General features: G+C 36.8%; 2 long non-coding RNA genes across 5 annotated transcripts; both read left to right on the top strand.

Annotated features, from left to right (window-relative positions):
- The first annotated feature begins 5,229 nt into the window (after nt 1-5,229).
- On the top strand, nt 5,230-6,621 carry LOC122827748. The gene is made up of 2 exons (XR_006370116.1): nt 5,230-5,291; nt 6,232-6,621. It is a non-coding gene; the product is annotated as an uncharacterized LOC122827748 (long non-coding RNA).
- Nucleotides 6,622-13,684: 7,063 nt separating this feature from the next.
- Nucleotides 13,685-17,957, top strand: LOC122827747. Of its 4 annotated transcripts, none has more exons than XR_006370114.1 (4): nt 13,685-13,854; nt 14,198-15,114; nt 15,191-15,290; nt 17,844-17,957. It is a non-coding gene; the product is annotated as an uncharacterized LOC122827747 (long non-coding RNA). The 4 variants fall into 4 exon arrangements; XR_006370113.1 differs by lacking the exon at nt 17,844-17,957 and having other exon boundaries at nt 14,198-14,411; nt 15,016-15,114; nt 15,191-15,432; XR_006370115.1 differs by lacking the exon at nt 17,844-17,957 and adding an exon at nt 15,366-15,432 and having other exon boundaries at nt 15,191-15,283.
- Nucleotides 17,958-18,467: the final 510 nt, after the last annotated feature.

The following is an 18,467-nucleotide window of genomic DNA, read 5'->3' as shown; positions in this document are numbered from 1 at the left end:
TTGTATACAATAACTTTTAGATGTGTCTGTGATGCCACATGGCTGGATCAAATGAGGTGGTCATCAGCAGGTCATCAACTTGACTGCCCTTAGAAGCTAATTCAGTCATATAATTCAGGTGTTTTGGACCAGAGGAACATCTAAAAGTTGCAGTACACTGCCCCTCGATGCCTGGAGTTTTACACTCCTGATGTACAGCATCATGTTGTTACTCAACAACAAATTACTCTGATCTTTGCAGGAGATGTCAGCAACAATGTCTCAGAGAGCAAAAAGAAATCCCAAACATGATGCCAGCTATTATTCTCCTTGGGTGAAGATAAAGAGGGAGTTGATGTAAAATACATCAATTCATTTAAAGGTGAGTTGTGACTTTTTACGTACAGGATTCCAGAGTTTATTAAAGGATTGTTTTTGTTTACTTTTGTCTTGCTTTTTGACTTTTAAACTATTTTTATACTGCACACTAGCATAGATCATATATATATATATATGTATGTATAAAGGAGGACTGTGTTTTGAAATTCCAAGTATAAAAGAATGAGTGACATTTAGAAGCACCACTCAGCTGACAAACAAATGTTCAAGTAACACAGAAAGACCTCAAATTAGATCAATTAACTGATTTTGAAAAAATTTTAATAATCTCATTTGCTACTATTTGAAAGATATGCATTGTTTAAAGTTTATTCAACCTTACTCATTATGTTTACCTGCAGGTCGGGGTGTGTTCAGCTGCCAGTGCTTTCAAAAAGGAGATTTCCTTATTGAGTGCAGAGGGGAAGTCATAAGTAGGAAGGAACAAGAAAACCGATTGAAAATTTACCATGATGCACTCCAGGCTTATAAGTTTGATTTCAAGTTCAAATGACAACAGCTTTGGTATGAGACTGTTTTAATGATTTATTTTTATTTTATATTTAATCAAAGTGATGTAAACATTTTCAGCTTCATCAGTAAAAGTAGTTTTAGTTGGAGGAGGAATATTCTTCTGACATGCAAACACCAAATATGCAAAATCATTTCCGTTGCATGGTATAATTATTCTTATAGCATACTTAATATTTTAGTGTTGATGCTGCCAGAGAACATGGATCATTGGGGAGGCTGGTAAATGATGAAGAGATGAACACAAACAACAAAATGAAAGTTACAAGGGTGGATGGAAGACGTCATCTCTGTTTGTTTGCACTCAAAGATATTGGTCCAGGGGAAGAAATGACTTATAATTGTAATGATTCTGACTGGCTATGGAGAAGAAGGGTACTAGTAAGTGTGAAAATACTATCACAAGTCATTCTACTAGCATTGAAAATATTTTTGAAGGAAATGTCAAGTTGTAGTACAGAGTTTCATTATAGTTGAAAACAAGAAGTGATTAGCAGAGTGCCTAAAAACCAGATTTTGGAGAAAGACTTAACCAGACCACTATTTCAACTTGTTCAGCGCTATCCAAAATGCTAGAAACTGTCATATGTAAATTAATATATTTTGACCTTATATTAATGAACATTTTATAGCAGGAGACATATTTTGCAGTGTCAATACATAAAATGTCTGTTTAACAATCAGCTGGACAGGTTCATTAAATAGGTGGATTTTTTATTTTTCTATGGACTCATTCAGTATACATCTCTTCATTTCAGATTTCCAAAGATGAATTGTGTCAGGCTGGTGATGTGGAAACATGCGGATCCTGTTCAACCAACCCTCCAGAGGTAATTTTGGTGTCCAACGACCAACATATTATCTAAAACTGATATTAAGTACTGTTCAAACACACAGGTATTGTCTAGTACTTGATATGTAAAGCTGCATTAAAAGGGAGGACAGAGGTTTGAAATTACAAGTACAAAAGAATGAAAGTTACATGTAGAAACGCCCATACACAGAGGTCCTGTGTAATACTCATCATGTAAGGTGCCAGAATAAGGAGGACATAGTTTTGAAAGAATGAAAGTGACATGTAGAAATGCCAATACATGCAGGTCCTGTGTAATACTCAAAATGTAAGGTCCCTGAATAAGGAGGACTGTTTTCTACATTGGGAACAAACTCGCATTCAATGAGTGTTCTTTACATTTCAGATTTCCAAAGATGAATTGTGTCAGGCTGGTGATGTGGAAACATGCAGATCCTGTTCAACCAACCCTCCAGAGGTAATTTTGGTGTCCAACGACCAACATATTTTCTAAAACTAAGTCATTGAAATGTTATTAAGTACTGTTCAAACACACAGGTATTGTCTAGAACTTGATATGTAAAGCTGCATTAAAAGGGAGGACAGAGGTTTGAAATTACAAGTACAAAAGAATGAAAGTTACATGTAAAAACGCCCATACACAAAGGTCCTGTGTAATACTCATCATGTAAGGTGCCAGAATAAGGAGGACATAGTTTTGAAAGAATGAAAGTGACATGTAGAAACGCCAATACACGCAGGTCCTGTGTAATACTCAAAATGTAAGGTCCCTGAATAAGGAGGACTGTTTTCTACATTGGGAACAAACTCACATTCAATGAGTGTTCTTTACATTTCAGATTTCCAAAGATGAATTGTGTCAGGCTGGTGATGTGGAAACATGCGGATCCTGTTCAACCAACCCTCCAGAGGTAATTTTGGTGTCCAACAACCAACATATTTTCTAAAACTAAGTCATTGAAATGTTATTAAGTACTGTTCAAACACACAGGTATTGTCTAGAACTTGATATGTAAAGCTGCATTAAAAGGGAGGACAGAGGTTTGAAATTACAAGTACAAAAGAATGAAAGTTACATGTAAAACGCCCATACACAAAGGTCCTGTGTAATACTCATCATGTAAGGTGCCAGAATAAGGAGGACATAGTTTTGAAAGAATGAAAGTGACATGTAGAAAGCGCCAATACACAGGTCCTGTGTAATACTCAAAATGTAAGGTCCCTGAATAAGGAGGACTGTTTTCTACATTGGGAACAAACTTGGATTCAATGAGTGTTCTTTACATTTCAGATTTCCAAAGATGAATTGTGTCAGGCTGGTGATGTGGAAACATGCGGATCCTGTTCAACCAACCCTCCAGAGGTAATTTTGGTGTCCAACAACCAACATATTTTCTAAAACTAAGTCATTGAAATGTTATTAAGTACTGTTCAAACACACAGGTATTGTCTAGAACTTGATATGTAAAGCTGCATTAAAAGGGAGGACAGAGGTTTGAAATTACAAGTACAAAAGAATGAAAGTTACATGTAAAAACGCCCATACACAAAGGTCCTGTGTAATACTCATCATGTAAGGTGCCAGAATAAGGAGGACATAGTTTTGAAAGAATGAAAGTGACATGTAGAAACGCCAATACACGCAGGTCCTGTGTAATACTCAAAATGTAAGGTCCCTGAATAAGGAGGACTGTTTTCTACATTGGGAACAAACTCACATTCAATGAGTGTTCTTTACATTTCAGATTTCCAAAGATGAATTGTGTCAGGCTGGTGATGTGGAAACATGGATCCTGTTCAACCAACCTCCAGAGGTAATTTTGGTGTCCAACAACCAACATATTTTCTAAAACTAAGTCATTGAAATGTTATTAAGTACTGTTCAAACACACAGGTATTGTCTAGAACTTGATATGTAAAGCTGCATTAAAAGGGAGGACAGAGGTTTGAAATTACAAGTACAAAAGAATGAAAGTTACATGTAGAAACGCCCATACACAAAGGTCCTGTGTAATACTCATCATGTAAGGTGCCAGAATAAGGAGGACATAGTTTTGAAAGAATGAAAGTGACATGTAGAACGCCTATACACACAGGTCCTGTGTAATACTAAATATGGAAGGTCCCTGAATAAGGAGGACTGTTTTCTACATTGGGAACAAACTCACATTCAATGAGTGTTCTTTACATTTCAGATTTCCAAAGATGAATTGTGTCAGGCTGGTGATGTGGAAACATGCGGATCCTGTTCAACCAACCCTCCAGAGGTAATTTTGGTGTCCAACAACCAACATATTTTCTAAAACTAAGTCATTGAAATGTTATTAAGTACTGTTCAAACACACAGGTATTGTCTAGAACTTGATATGTAAAGCTGCATTAAAAGGGAGGACAGAGGTTTGAAATTACAAGTACAAAAGAATGAAAGTTACATGTAAAAACGCCCATACACAAAGGTCCTGTGTAATACTCATCATGTAAGGTGCCAGAATAAGGAGGACATAGTTTTGAAAGAATGAAAGTGACATGTAGAAACGCCAATACACGCAGGTCCTGTGTAATACTCAAAATGTAAGGTCCCTGAATAAGGAGAACTGTTTTCTACATTGGGAACAAACTTGGATTCAATGAGTGTTCTTTACATTTCAGATTTCCAAAGATGAATTGTGTCAGGCTGGTGATGTGGAAACATGCGGATCCTGTTCAACCAACCCTCCAGAGGTAATTTTGGTGTCCAACAACCAACATATTTTCTAAAACTAAGTAATTGAAATGATATTAAGTACTGTTCAAACACAGGTATTGTCTAGAACTTGATATGTAAAGCTGCATTAAAAGGGAGGACAGAGGTTTGAAATTACAAGTACAAAAGAATGAAAGTTACATGTAGAAACCGCCATACACAGAGGTCCTGTGTATTACTCATCATGTAAGGTGCCAGAATAAGGAGGACATAGTTTTGAAAGAATGAAAGTGACATGTAGAAACGCCTATACACGCAGGTCCTGTGTAATACTCAAAATGTAAGGTCCCTGAATAAGGAGGACTGTTTTCTACATTGGGAACAAACTCGCATTCAATGAGTGTTCTTTACATTTCAGATTTCCAAAAAGGAACCGTATCAGGCTGGGGACGTGGATGCATGGGGATCCTTTTTAACCAACCCTCCTGAGGTACTATTGGTCTCCAAAGACCAACTTATTTTCTAAATGAAGTCATTAAAATGGTATTAACTACTGTTCAAACAAACAGGTCTTGTGTAATATTCATCATGTAAGATGCAGGTATATAGAGGACTGAGTTTTGAAGTTACAAAAAATTTAAAGTTACATGTAGAAGTGCACAGACACACAGGTCTTGTGTAATATTCAACATGTAATGTGCAGGAATATGGAGAACTGTTTTCTACATTGGGAAGAGACTCACCTTAAGCAAGTGTTCTTTACTTTTCAGTTGATTAACCCCATATTTTTTATATGTTCTTTTCAGCACAAAGTAAACACAGATGGTAAGGGGAAAGAGCTCAACAGAAAACTAAAACAGAAGGACATAGAGCCCCGCAGAAAAAGGAACACAAATAAAAATTCTGGTAAATCACCACATCTACACAAGTCTTGAAACACCAAGCTAGTTAAGCTCAAAAGCACAACTGAAGCATGGTCAAAAGTAATGATCTACACCACTGAAAGGCAATAGGGTGACCATGTTCTTCTTTATGCATGATATTTTGAGCAGACATTATCCAATATGTCATCTGGCTTAAATTACCACACACATACCATTTAACTGTGCCTTGTATTAAAATGATAAACTTTCACACAGCCAATGTTCAGATGCTAGAAAATCTAATTTGGTGATCAGTAATGGGACTGTTTATACTACTTTCTCTATCCCAATCTTAATCTGAAATACATTCACATATTTATATTTTTTTCAAAATATCAAAGCACCAAAAAACTAATAAGCAAAGTAATCAGAGTATATCTTTAAATTTGGTTAATTTTAAGATATTAACCAAATTTAATATCTTAAATTTGATTAATCTCTGGTTTTAGGAAACCAGAGATCTCAATAAACGGCCCTTTGCTGATGCTGCACCTTTACAGAACCTGTATTTTGGTGGAGTCAGTGAGATGGTTCAGAGTGGGATCTCCTTCACTGGAAAAAAGACTAGGCACCAGGATTAGAAGGAGGAACAAGTCTTTTGGCTTTGGATGGTTCTTCACCAGCTGCTGAGGCCTGTTTGTCAAACAAATGCAATTTTAAATTATGAAAAAAAAAATTTTTTTCTAGAATTCCCTCAAATAATCAATCATACATACCAAGCAACCATACCAAGTGTTAACCTGTTTGGCATTTGCAGAAATTAATTTTCATCGATGCAACCTACATGCTCATTTCTGTAGCTTCTGCCACTAATGTATGTTCTTTATGAATGCTTATTTGAAAACAGGCATTACATAATTTATAACCAAGAAAAATTAACAATTGGAGTTGGTTTTCACTAATGAATTATTTCTTTTTTCTAGCATCTATGGAAAGTGCTAGGAGAGCAAAAAAGCATCCATGATCTCCCTGGAGATTGCTGCGGTCATGAGGCACTTTGGCGAACACATCAAGAAAGGACAACTGGCCACTATAATAGAATGCCAGCATTATCTTTTTGATTTAACAATAGACCCGTAATTCATTTAACTTTGCCATTCACAGATTTTCCTTTATGTTCACAAACAGAATTGTTGCTCTAGTTCTTAGTGAAGGTGCTGTAAATAAAGTCCACTTTCTGTGTAGCCATATTCCATATTTCCATGTTTGGACTTAATACATATATATTTCATGTTTGTGTATGCTGTGGTCCTGATAAATAAAATTGGCCCTGACAATTACTGTTGGTATCATGGGCGGAGCCAAGCACCTCATTATCGTCTGTCCTTCTAATACAGCATTGCATCAGGTTCTTGTCTTTTGAGTTCTGATGTGTGTATTGAAGTTTTCAAGTGAGATCTATGTTGTGTAGCTCAAACAAGATTTTTGACAACTTACTACGTCTTTCTAGCACAAGTGGAAAGGGGTGACTGTTTAGTGTTGCAAAAAACTGGTTTGAAAAAATTGTCCCTCTAAACCACCAAAACCCGTATGGGTGCGTGGGTGTGCGTGTGTGTGTGTGCGTGTGTGTGAAGAGAGAGAGAAGTGTGAGTGTTGAAGAGATAAATAGCTGACATGACTGGGTGGGAAAACAAACAAGGCAAAGGTTAATCATGCTGACAGCCTTCATCAACTGTTTACTTATTGTACGGTCAGAACGGAGGACAGCAGATCCTGGTGAACAGAGTGAATTATATGTGATCGGTACCTTATCAAGGCCTGAGGCACAGGCAGCAGCTCCAGTAATCATGTATTGATCCTGGTCTTCTGTCATCCCACAGTGCAGATTTATCTTATGTGTGTGTGCAGAGTTCTTCCATTAGATATACTGGTACATTAGGTGTTAGGTTCTATTTAAAATAGTTTTGAAGATGTAGGTAGCGATATGCTTTAAGGGTTTTGTGTCATTTCTAATTTAACGTCTCCTACGGGGTGAAAGTAAAACAGTATTGTTCCCTTGAAGGACTCACAGCAGCGCTCTTAGTTTAAAACGCATTAAATTCCATTAGAGAAAGCCGGTAAGAGAACATCATTTAAATCCTGTGATATTTTCACATCCCTTCACTGCAAAACACAAAGTCTTAAGTCAGTTTTGTCTAGTTTCCAGTACAAAACTGACTTACAAGTAATTTTTCCGCGAGAAATTGGAGCTTGTTTTAAATCTACAATTTATTAATGTTGATAAAAAAGTATTAGTTCCATTGGCAGATTATTTAACTTAAAACATTTTTCTCGTAAGTGAATTAATCTGCCAATGAAACTTTTTCCCAACTATTTGTCATCAATTTTAAGAAATTATTGGCTTAAAACAAGCTTGCATATCTTGCTGAAAAGTTCCTTTTAAGTTACTTTGTAATTTTCACTAGAAATGAGACAAAAATTAGTTGGTAAAATTTGATGTTTCTGCAGCGTTTTTTTTTTTTTTTTTTTTTTTTTTTTTTTCTTGAAACCACAGAGTTTACCCATCAGATCACCTTCCAGGAAGCAGCGCTGTCAGTTAAGAAGAAACAGGTCGAGAAGGTCAGACTGGCGGTAAAATGTTTTCCACTTCACTGCCCGGCCTGTCATTAATCTGCAGAACGGTGTCATCTCCACCAATCAGGAAGGAGGAGGTCAACATTCAGAGCTAATTTGTATTCAGGATCTAGAGTTTTGGGTAGCTTCATCTTGTGCCTTTGAGATCAATGAGAGCATGTTACACTATTCTCACTTTGAGGATGCCTTTCTATATTTGAAAAGGACTGAGTTAGCGTAAAAAGGCCGTCACATTAACTGAGAGCAGAGCCATGAACAGAACGGCTCCACACCATCAGGACATATGAGAATCAGTCCCAGTCTGTGAGGGTGAGGGATGGTCTCTGAGCACGAATGGGTTTGTACATCAGTCACATCACCGTGGTCATTATCACTCATAATTTAGAATCCAGTTCATAACAAAAACAAGAAAAAGAAAAATATCCATCAGTTGGAATGTCAGGTGGGAAGAAAATAAGTGTTGGAACAGCAGAAGGTGTTTGGGATGTGATTTTACAAGTGTGGTATTTAAGTGTACTTCCTTTAGGGTCATTTCAGTCACGTGTCCTGATCCGAGTGGACCAACAGTGACCCTGACCCCCTACTGTTTTCACCCCAGTGTCTTTAGTCCGTCTCCATGGTGGCCCTGCCAGCCATTATCCCTCAGCTCCTCTCTGACGGCTGTTTTATATTCAGTTAATGACTCTAGCCTGTTCCTTCTCTGTGTAATCACTCCCTCCCTGAGGATAAATACTCCTCTGTGTTCCTGCTGTATCCACCATCCATGCTCATGGTTTTGCTCTTTGTTCTGCCTGCGTTTTAATAAACATTAAGCTTCATTTGGATTCTACCCGTCTCCAGCCGATGTTTGGGTGAAACGTAAAAAGTAAACCTGGTGCTGCAGAGTCTCCAGGTTTTTTCTCACATAGCTTTGCACATCTGGATAGTTACATTTCTGTTTTTTTTTTTTTTTTTACAAAACAGCTTAATCCTTGAGATTTGAGTGTCTGTTTTAGTCGGGTTAGTCTAAAGTCAGTCCTCAAAGATCGTCTGTCTGGCATGTTTTATATTTCCCCGTGTTCCAACACACTGAAGTTAAGAGTGGTTCAGTTTTACATTTCTGCAAAATACTGGTGAGAATTTTGTTTTGTTTAAAAAAGATTGTTTGTTTCTCCTCTATTTTTTTATTTATTTTTTTTTCATTTTTTGCTAAGATAAAATTATTAATAAAAATGATCTAAACATGGGTTTAAAATCAAGCATGATTTTAAACCCATGTTTATCTATACATATGTATCCATATTGCATACATATTTATGCAATGTGTATGAAATATTGAATAAAATAGTTAATATTAGAACAGAACAGAAATGTTCTTTATTATCCCAAATTGGGAAAATTCAAGTGTAACAGCAGCATCAAGATATTTAAGATCATACAAAAGATCAAAAAAGGTTAAAAATATAGAAAAGCAAGATTTATAATAAGAATATTATACTGCACAAGAATATAAGAAAAAAAAATACAGTGAAGTTATTAGAATAGAAATAACCTACTCTGATCTGATAGATGTGGAACTGATCAGAGAAGAATTTTATAAGATTTTAAGGTCAGCGTGGTAAATGGTCAGGTTGTTTGTCTTGCATGCATTTTAAGAGAATTTAATCTGGTATTTTATGTCAAAATACATTGAAGATTGTTATGTCACAAAATATAATACAAGTCAAGTATGAAGAATTTTTCCAAGCTCTTTCTTGATGCAGGAAGCTCCCGGGTTTTATTTCTGATTTGGTTATTCTCCCAATTGATGTTTGAGGTTCTATCTATCGCTGGTCTGCTCTGGTTCCTTTATATGATCACATCTATTGAGCCTGTGAAGGTTTCTTAAAAAAGAAATGTGTAAAGCTGGAATTTTAAAACGTCAAGAGGAAAAATGTTGCTGTTGTGCCGGAGAGGCTGCTGAGTTGAATAAAAATCAGCACAACAACACACAAGCACCGCAGGCCTGATGCCGAATCTGGAGCCTTCATCTTCTATGAACAAAGGTCTGACACAAAGCTGAGGTGGATGAAGACGGTTCAGCCTCAAGAAGTTTGTGTTTTCTGCCTCTCTTTTATTATTCCTGACATGCTGGAGGGCTTCCGGTCCACACGCATCCTTACCTTCGACCCCGTATCAGTCAGACACACTGCCAGCGGTGAGTCCGGTCGTGATTCAGAGCTGTGCTCCGTGTGGATGTGTTGGGGCGTCATCTGCAGCCTCAGCACATGCACTGCCTCCATCTGTTGGGATAATAATAATTATTGATGTTATATGCTGCAGAGTACACACACGGACAAAATTGTTGGTGCTCCTATGAGACTAAAAACTCCACAATGGACACTCAAATGATAAAAGGCAATAATGAATAAAGACTTGCTGAAAATGAATCAGTGAAATTGCAGGAACTCAACATTCGTGGTGCCCCTTCATAAAACAGCAATTCAATGAATGTCTCGGGAACACACCAAGGTCCTGATCTGCTCATTTATCTGCCTGACCCCTGAAAGTGCTGATAGAGCTGGAAGACAGAGCAAAGCCGCCCGACCCTGACACATGACACAGGTAATGGATAGGAAGGAGATTATCTGTAGGCTGCACAGTAAAGCCAGTGAAAACCAATCTAGAGAGATTGTATAGACTACAAATGACTTCAGTGAACCCAAACCCGCCTGGTTTGTGCAGGACTTCCATCTGGTCGCTGGCACCCATCCTGTTCTGCTTCCTGCAGGTGCCAGCAGGGTTGTACATTGTTGCCGTTTTCTGTAATTGGAGCGCAGGTGCAGACAAAGGATTTAGTGGTGCATCAAAAAGGAGCAGTTGATGATGAATCAGGATTGTTGTCGAGCCTTTTTGAGTCTTTTGTCATCCGTTGACCATTAGTAAGAGCGGCAATGCCAGCAGATGAAATGGGTACAAAAAGTGATGAAGTCCCCCTCTCCTGCTGAGCAGACAGCAGGAGAGGGGAGAGGATCATACTGGGCACTTTTTACGTTGGCAAGTTCATCATACACTGAGGTTGAAAGAATACACCTGAATCTCATCCATGTGGAAAACAGGGCATGTTGGGATGCATCTCATTAAATTTTATCTTTATATGGTTGGGTTTGTTAGATTGCATACTTGTATTTACATTTTTTGATCTCTGCATGGGGCCCATGTTTGTTTTGACATTATTGTAAATAATAAAGAGTTCCTTTTGAAAACTCTCAGTGTCTCTCTGGTTGGTTTGTGCAATGCCTGACACTGATGCTAATTTTTAAAGCCTAAATGTAGTTTTAAGAATCAATTGGCTTTGCCCAAAATGTAATGTAATCACTTTTATCTTCATAATCTAGACCTTGTGCTGACATATCGCACCGAGTGTGAGGAAAATAATCTTGTTCTAACTGACCATTTTTAAATAACCTTTGAGTTTTTTTTATGAGTACTCCAAACCTACGAGGAAATTTCATTATCATGTCACTAGCACAATAAAACTACATGATTTAGAAAATGAGTTTAGTTTAGTTTTTCAAAGTTTACCAACTCTAAATTTGTTGTAACTAAAATATGTAATGTTTACATTGTGGCCCTTGGTTACCAGAAAACACTGTCATCTCTTAGCAACAATTTAACAACAAATATTGTTATTGTTCAAAAAACATAAGATTTCCTCTGCTCTTTTAAAGTACTACTCATTTTATTCTACTTAAGAATTGTCAAGTTGGTGAATTTTGGAGAAAAGTGAAAATGTTTTTTTGCCATTAATGGTACACTGACATTGAAAATAAAAGTAAAAATCTGATTTATGCTTTGACATAGTTTCTTACCAGAAAAAGAAAAAACGCTCATCTATTAGCACCAAATTAATAAGGAACAATATTGTTCATAAAACATAAGTTGTTTTGAAATATTGCTTATATGCTTAGACAACAAATTTAGAGTTTGTAAACTTTGCAAAACTAAAATATGTAATGTTTACATTGTGGCCCTTGGTTACCAGAAAACACTGTCATCTCTTAGCAACAGCTTAACAACAAATATTGTTATTGTTCAAAAAACAGAAGATTTCTTCTGCTCTTTTGAACTTGTAATTCTTAAAAATTGTCACTTTGATGAATTTTACAGAAAAGTTAATTTTATTTTTTTCTAATCATTGATGGTAAATATACTATAAAACAGAAATTCAACACAAAAGTAAATATCTGATTTATACTTCATGGCAGTTTGTTACCAGAAAATCAAAAAATGCTCATCTATTAGCACCAAATTAATAAGGAATATTATTGTTTATAAAACATAAGTTGTTTTGAAATACTGCTTTTATGCTTACACTACAAATGTAGAGTTGGTAAACTGTGCAAAACTAACATAATATTTACATTGTGGCCATTGGTTACCAGAAAACACTGTCATCTCTTAGCAACAGCTTAACAACAAATATTGTTATTGTCCAAAAAACATAAGATTTCCTCTGCTCTTTTAAAATACTACTCATCTTATTGTACTTAAGAATTGCAAAGTTGGTGAATTTTGGAGAATTTGAAAATGTTTTTTTTTTTTTGCCATCAATGGTACACAGACATTGATCACAAAAGTAAAAATCTAATTTATACTGTGTGGCAGTTTGTTACCAGAAAAAGAAAAAAACGCTCATCTATTAGCACCAAAGTAATAAGGAATATTATTGTTTATAAAACATACGTTGTTTTGAAATACTGCTCATATGCTTACACAACAAATTAAGAGTTGGTAAACTTTGCAAAACTAACATATCTAATGTTTACATTGTGGCCCTTGGTTACCAGAAAACGCTCTCATCTCTTAGCAACTGCTTAACAACAAATATTGTTATTGTTCAAAAAACATAAGATTTCCTCTGCTCTTTTGAATCACTACATAACTTGTAATTCTTAAAAATTGTCACTTTGGCGAATTTTGGAGAAAAGTGAAAATGGTTTTTTGCCATTAATGGTACACAGACATTAAACACAAAAGTAAAAAACTGATTTATACTTCGTGGCAGTTTGTTACTAGAAAAAGGAAAAACGCTCATCTCTTAACACCAAATTTATAAGTTATATTATTGTTTATAAAATATAAGTTCTTTTGAAATACTGCTTACATGATTAGACAAAAAATTTAGAGTGGATAAACTTTGAAAAACTAAAATATGTAATGTTTACATTTTGGCCCTTGGTTACCAGAAAACACTGTCATCTCTTAGCAACAGCTTAACAACAAATATTGTTATTGTTCTAAAAACATAAGATTTCCTCTGCTCTTTTAAAATACTACTCATCTTATTCGACTTAAGAATTGTCAAGTTGGTGAATTTTGGAGAAAAGTGAAAATGTTTTATTTGCCATTAATGGTACACAGACATTAAAAACAAAAGTAAAAATCTGATTTATACTTCGTGGCAGTTTCTTACCAGAAAAAGAAAAAACGCTCATTTATTAGCACCAAATTAATAAGAAATAATATAATTCATAAAACATAAGTTGTTTTGAAATATTGCTTATATGCTTAGACAACAAATTTAGAGTGGATAAACTTTGAAAAGCTAAAATATGTAATGTTTACATTGTGGCCCTTGGTTACCAGAAAACACTGTCATCTCTTAGCAACAGCTTAACAACAAATATTGTTATTGTTCAAAAAACATAAGATTTCCTCTGCTCTTTTAAAATACTACTCATCTTATTCTACTTAAGAATTGTAATGTAAGATTTCCTCTGCTCTTTTAAAATACTACTCATCTTATTCTACTTAAGAATTGTAATGTAAGATTCCCTCTGCTCTTTCGAAATACTCTGTATCTCAGGGCCGTGCAGAGACCTTTGGAGGCCAAAGTCGGAGAACTGCTATTGCCATTTATTATTATTTTTTACTCATCTACTGAACTCTCTACGGTAGTAATTCATCAAGATGGAGCTAATGTAAACATCGTGTCCAAGTCGTCTGCCTTTGTAAGTTGACATTTTAAAGCTTCCTTTCTAAGCTAAGCTCTCTGAATAATCATCTGCTGGATCCAAACCAACAAACTGCATAGAGGTAGTGGATTCAGAATATAGAAATTACTGTTTCATTCATTTAAAAAATACTATCAGAACCACATTGACCACTTAAATTGGACAAAAACAACAACAAAGAGATCTCAAAAGACGCAAATGTGTTTTAACATAACACACAAGTTTGATGAACCAAGCTTGTCACATATTTCCTTTTAGTGCAGAGACTGGACTAATCTGTTTGAATGTATTATTAACCATAATATAGAGCTCAGCAGTGACACTTTAAACATTTCCACAGATCACTGCAATGGCTCTTCTTCAATAGCCTTTTCCAACACAGCAGCTGCAGCTCATACTGCAGGTTATCAATGTGCTGAGCCTTAATCAATGGTGAACACAGCTTATCTTGGTGTCAGCAGCCGGAAAAGGACAAAACTGGATGTCATACAGTGACAGCTGGAAGGAAACGTGTCAGTTTGGCCCAGAGGAATATCAGAAGGAGAAGGCAGGAGGTAAACCGTTTCTGGGACCACCTGCCCACAGAGATATTTCTACACACTAATGTTTGCACATTTGTCATAAAACATGGAGGTGTAGCAGCCTGTTATGTCTACTACATGTTCTAAACAGAACAATTCTGCCAGCAGCCAGGCCAGCTGACAGCTTTGCCTCATGGTATTCTGTTACTAGTGGAAAATGAATTCATACTGACCATTTAAAGACATGATTTAAAATACATTTTGTCTCATTCTTTCCTCTTTCCTCTTCTCCTCCCTTCTTCTTCACTCCTCCCCCTCCTCCACTCTTCTATCTGTTTGTTCTTATTGGAACCAGTTCTAGAAGATATTCCTTCTGTAAAAAGCAAATCATTACTACTGTTAGAGTTGATCATTTGAATAAAATAGGAAATCAAACAAAGATATATTTGTTCAACATATTTTAAAGGTCTCAATTTACCACTGGTTGCACTAATTACCTGAGGAAATCATAGTAAAATTTAAATAAAAACAAATACTTTGACATAAACTCTGAGCTGAGTGCCGTGAGAGTGTGTGTGTGTGTGTGCGTGTGTGTGTGTGCGTGTGTCTGTGTGTGTGTCCTCCTTTTCTCCTGCAGGCTGAGTAAGGCAGGTGTAGCTCCAGCTGCAGGCTGTCAGCCTTTAAATAGGAGCTGGATTCCTGTGGCAGTCACCAGACGGTTCTCCAACATCTTGTGGTAACCTGACTGCAGCTGGTTGTTTCTTAAGAAATTTCAGTCAGAGTACCAAACTGGTTCCTGTGCTGTCGCCCAGATTCCTGGTTCAGTGAACATCCTCCTCCATATGGCTCACAGCCGACCTCTGGCTCAGTGGAAAGACATTTCTCCCAGGGTCACCCTCCTCCTGGTCAGCAGTAAGATCAATCTCCTTCCTGCGTGTTGATCTCATCCGGTTCCCCTTATTCTTTCCTCATCTTCTTCTCCATCAGTTCGGTCTCACACCAGTCTTCATTCTCCTGACACTTCCTGTCGCTGCAAATAAAACTTCTCACTTACCTTAATAGTGTTTGTGTCCGTAACTGTCATCTCCACCAGAGTCTAGAATAACAAACATGACAGATTCGTTTAAGAGGTTAATTTATTTGTTGCATGCAGTTCCAATTTTATCCAGTTTTCTCATTTATAAGCATCAATTTTGGGCCTTTGTAATATATTGAATGGTGTCGCTTTTGACTTTCCATACATGCTTAGTGTTTCATTGAACAAGAACCACCTGCCTTACTACTTTAAAATAAAAGTCCAAAGAGGAACCAGTTAACTCGTGTCTCCTTAATAAAAAATAAATGCACAAAGATTTTGAATTCCTAACAGCGGTGAAGGCTGTAATGTTATTTTGGCGGGAAAATGTTCATGAAGCATTAAAGGTTTGGACGTTCCGTAGACACCGTCCCCAGTTAATCAAAGAGTTTCCCCAGTGGAGGACTGGTTTCCCATTGAGAACCTAACATCCACACACTGGCTGTTGCTGATCTTCAGTCTGACTTGGATGTCCTTCCAAAAAGCCCGTCCTCCAAATCGATGTATGCTTCACTCTCTGATATTAGGTCACCTACAGTGCCTCTCTCTGTCATTTGCCTCTTAGCCTACTTTCTCTTAACACCCCCACTCTGTCCTCACACACACACACACACATGCTTCAGCAGCTCGTGTTGGGACAGCTCACTGATGCTCACCCACCGCCCTGACTGCCAACCGTTCCTTAAAACATGGAGTCACCTCATGTTGCAAGGTTAAATAACTCCTAATTAAATCCATGTGGGTCATTTCTTCTGTCCCTTAAAACATCTCATCAGTTAATTCAACCGTCTAATTGAAAGTCATGACTTTGTGTCATCAAAGTTTATGACAGAGATCTTTTTTTTTAAGTATTTCATCTGATTAACATCATTGCTAAAACCAATGAAGCCCACCTTCTGAAGTGACTGAGTTGGAAGAAGAGTGATTGACGTTATGGGTTCGACCTTCACCAACTGGAACAGAGGAGACTAAATGATCCAGGAGCTCCAGCTGGAACCAGAATTTTACTGAATATAAAGATTCTCCTTGTCTGACATGAATTCAGATCAATTTTTTATTTTTTTTTTATTTTTTATTTTTTTACTGCTTTAGGTCAGTTAGGATTTCAGCTCTGTTCTCTAGGAATGTTTTGGGGTTTTTTTCTCAAAGGGAAAAGTTTTGAGCTGTTTGTCTGTACGCAGTGTCTACACAAGAACTGTTACAGAAGAACTAAAATGCTTTAAAAAAAAAACCCAAAAGGTTCCAGAGTCAAAATTACTTTCTTGTATATTCATGCGGACCTAGAAAAAGCCTCTAAAATGAACTATAAACCTGAAAGAGTCATATGTAACAACAGTGATGGATTGCATGTTGGTGGTGCTGCAATAAAACATTTAAAAAACGAGTTCTACTAAACATCCAGCTTTGTTGTTCACCCTTCCTGTGGACGTTCCCATTTTCTCTGTTTAACACCCCTGATATGTCTGGAACAGTAAAAATAATGTTTTTCTTTGCGTTTCTGTGAATAAAAACAAACTGGAAACAGTTCCAAGTGACTACGGGGTTCTTCATAACTCGTTTTGGAAATAATCTTTCCATGTAGATGGAGTCTTAGAAACGTTTTTGTTGCTTTTTAAAATTCTTAAGTTTACATACAATAAGATGACTATTAGTTTAAGGAGTTTAAAAAAATCAAAAGCAGAGTGAATTAAAGGCAGACCTGGGGGTGTATTTTAAGGTGACACTTAAACACACTGCTTCATTTTGTGACATCAAAATCTGAGTTTATGGAATGATGCCCAAAACCTCTGACCAAGACGGACAGCTTTAAAGAGCGATCGATCAGATACTAAGGAATTTATGTAAATATCCTCAGTCATATAGAAAAAATGCCCTAAAACAGGAAAAGTTGAATTAGATTTTGTGCCAGACAGTGGAAGTGTTATATGTTTATCATCCAGTGTACGCAAACATCTGGTTCCAGCTGCATGCGGAGACAATAAATCTGACTAGAAGCTGCAGGTCATTGGGATGGACTTACCAAACCCAAATTTACGTCCTAGTTAAAGCCCTACTTGGAAAATCTCTGCTGTACAAATGCTCAGCATCAAGCAGTCTGTACACCAAACTACGTGTATGAGTCGTTGTTTGTGGATTTTCTGCGCTAACCAGATTCCTCCCTGTAACTTGATGTATTCTGCATAACTTCTTTTTGTCAGACTCTTTCTGAGTCATGCTAAAACCCGTTGGCATTTATCCATCTTGTTTTACTGATGGTATGTTCGTTCTCCCATGAGACTGAGTGAGGAGTAGGTTCAGTCCCTCCTCATCCCGGGTCTCATCTCCCCCTCCTGTTATCATCTCCGATTTATGCACAACATTAAGCAGGAAGACGTTGTGTCTGCTTTCAGTGATTACTGCACTGATGATGTACCAGAGCAGCAGGACGACTCATAAAAAATCACATTCAGACTCTGCAGAGCAGCAGGACTTACATGAGGAGACGTGATCGCAGCCAAATTCTGGTAAGTCCGATATGTCTCCACTTACAAACTCACAATTAAATAAACGCCTGTCAGTGACATGGAGCAGGACAGCATGCTCTCTGCTTCACTTTCAGGTGTTAAAGGTGAAATCACATAAATCATTTCATTGTGTGTCCAAACTGTTGATCTATCATCATTTATTGCAACCATCACATTAGATTCCTTTCATTATGATGTAATAAAAGGTGCTCTTTTAAAATAAAACACCATTATATTAGAATAGAAAACCTCACAGCTACCTTCAGTTTTAAACCTATTTACACATTTAGGAGATTTTCCTTCTTTCCAATAAGTAATCCCATTCATTTACAAAAAGAAAACTAGTTTTTGCTTGTTTATGTTTGATAATCCAGCTCCTTCAAAATTCTCTAATGACCCCAACAATCAGATCCAAGTGGGCCAAACATCCATACTTGACTGATAACTGACCCCTGCTGCCAGGCTTCTCCAGCGTCCAGCAACCGCACACAACAGGAAACTAAATGATGA

Source organism: Gambusia affinis, linkage group LG03 (assembly GCF_019740435.1).
Source record: "Gambusia affinis linkage group LG03, SWU_Gaff_1.0, whole genome shotgun sequence".
Classification (NCBI taxonomy): domain Eukaryota; kingdom Metazoa; phylum Chordata; class Actinopteri; order Cyprinodontiformes; family Poeciliidae; genus Gambusia; species Gambusia affinis.
The sequence above is the reverse complement of the archived record's forward strand: the minus strand, read 5'-3'. Positions and strand labels throughout refer to the sequence as shown.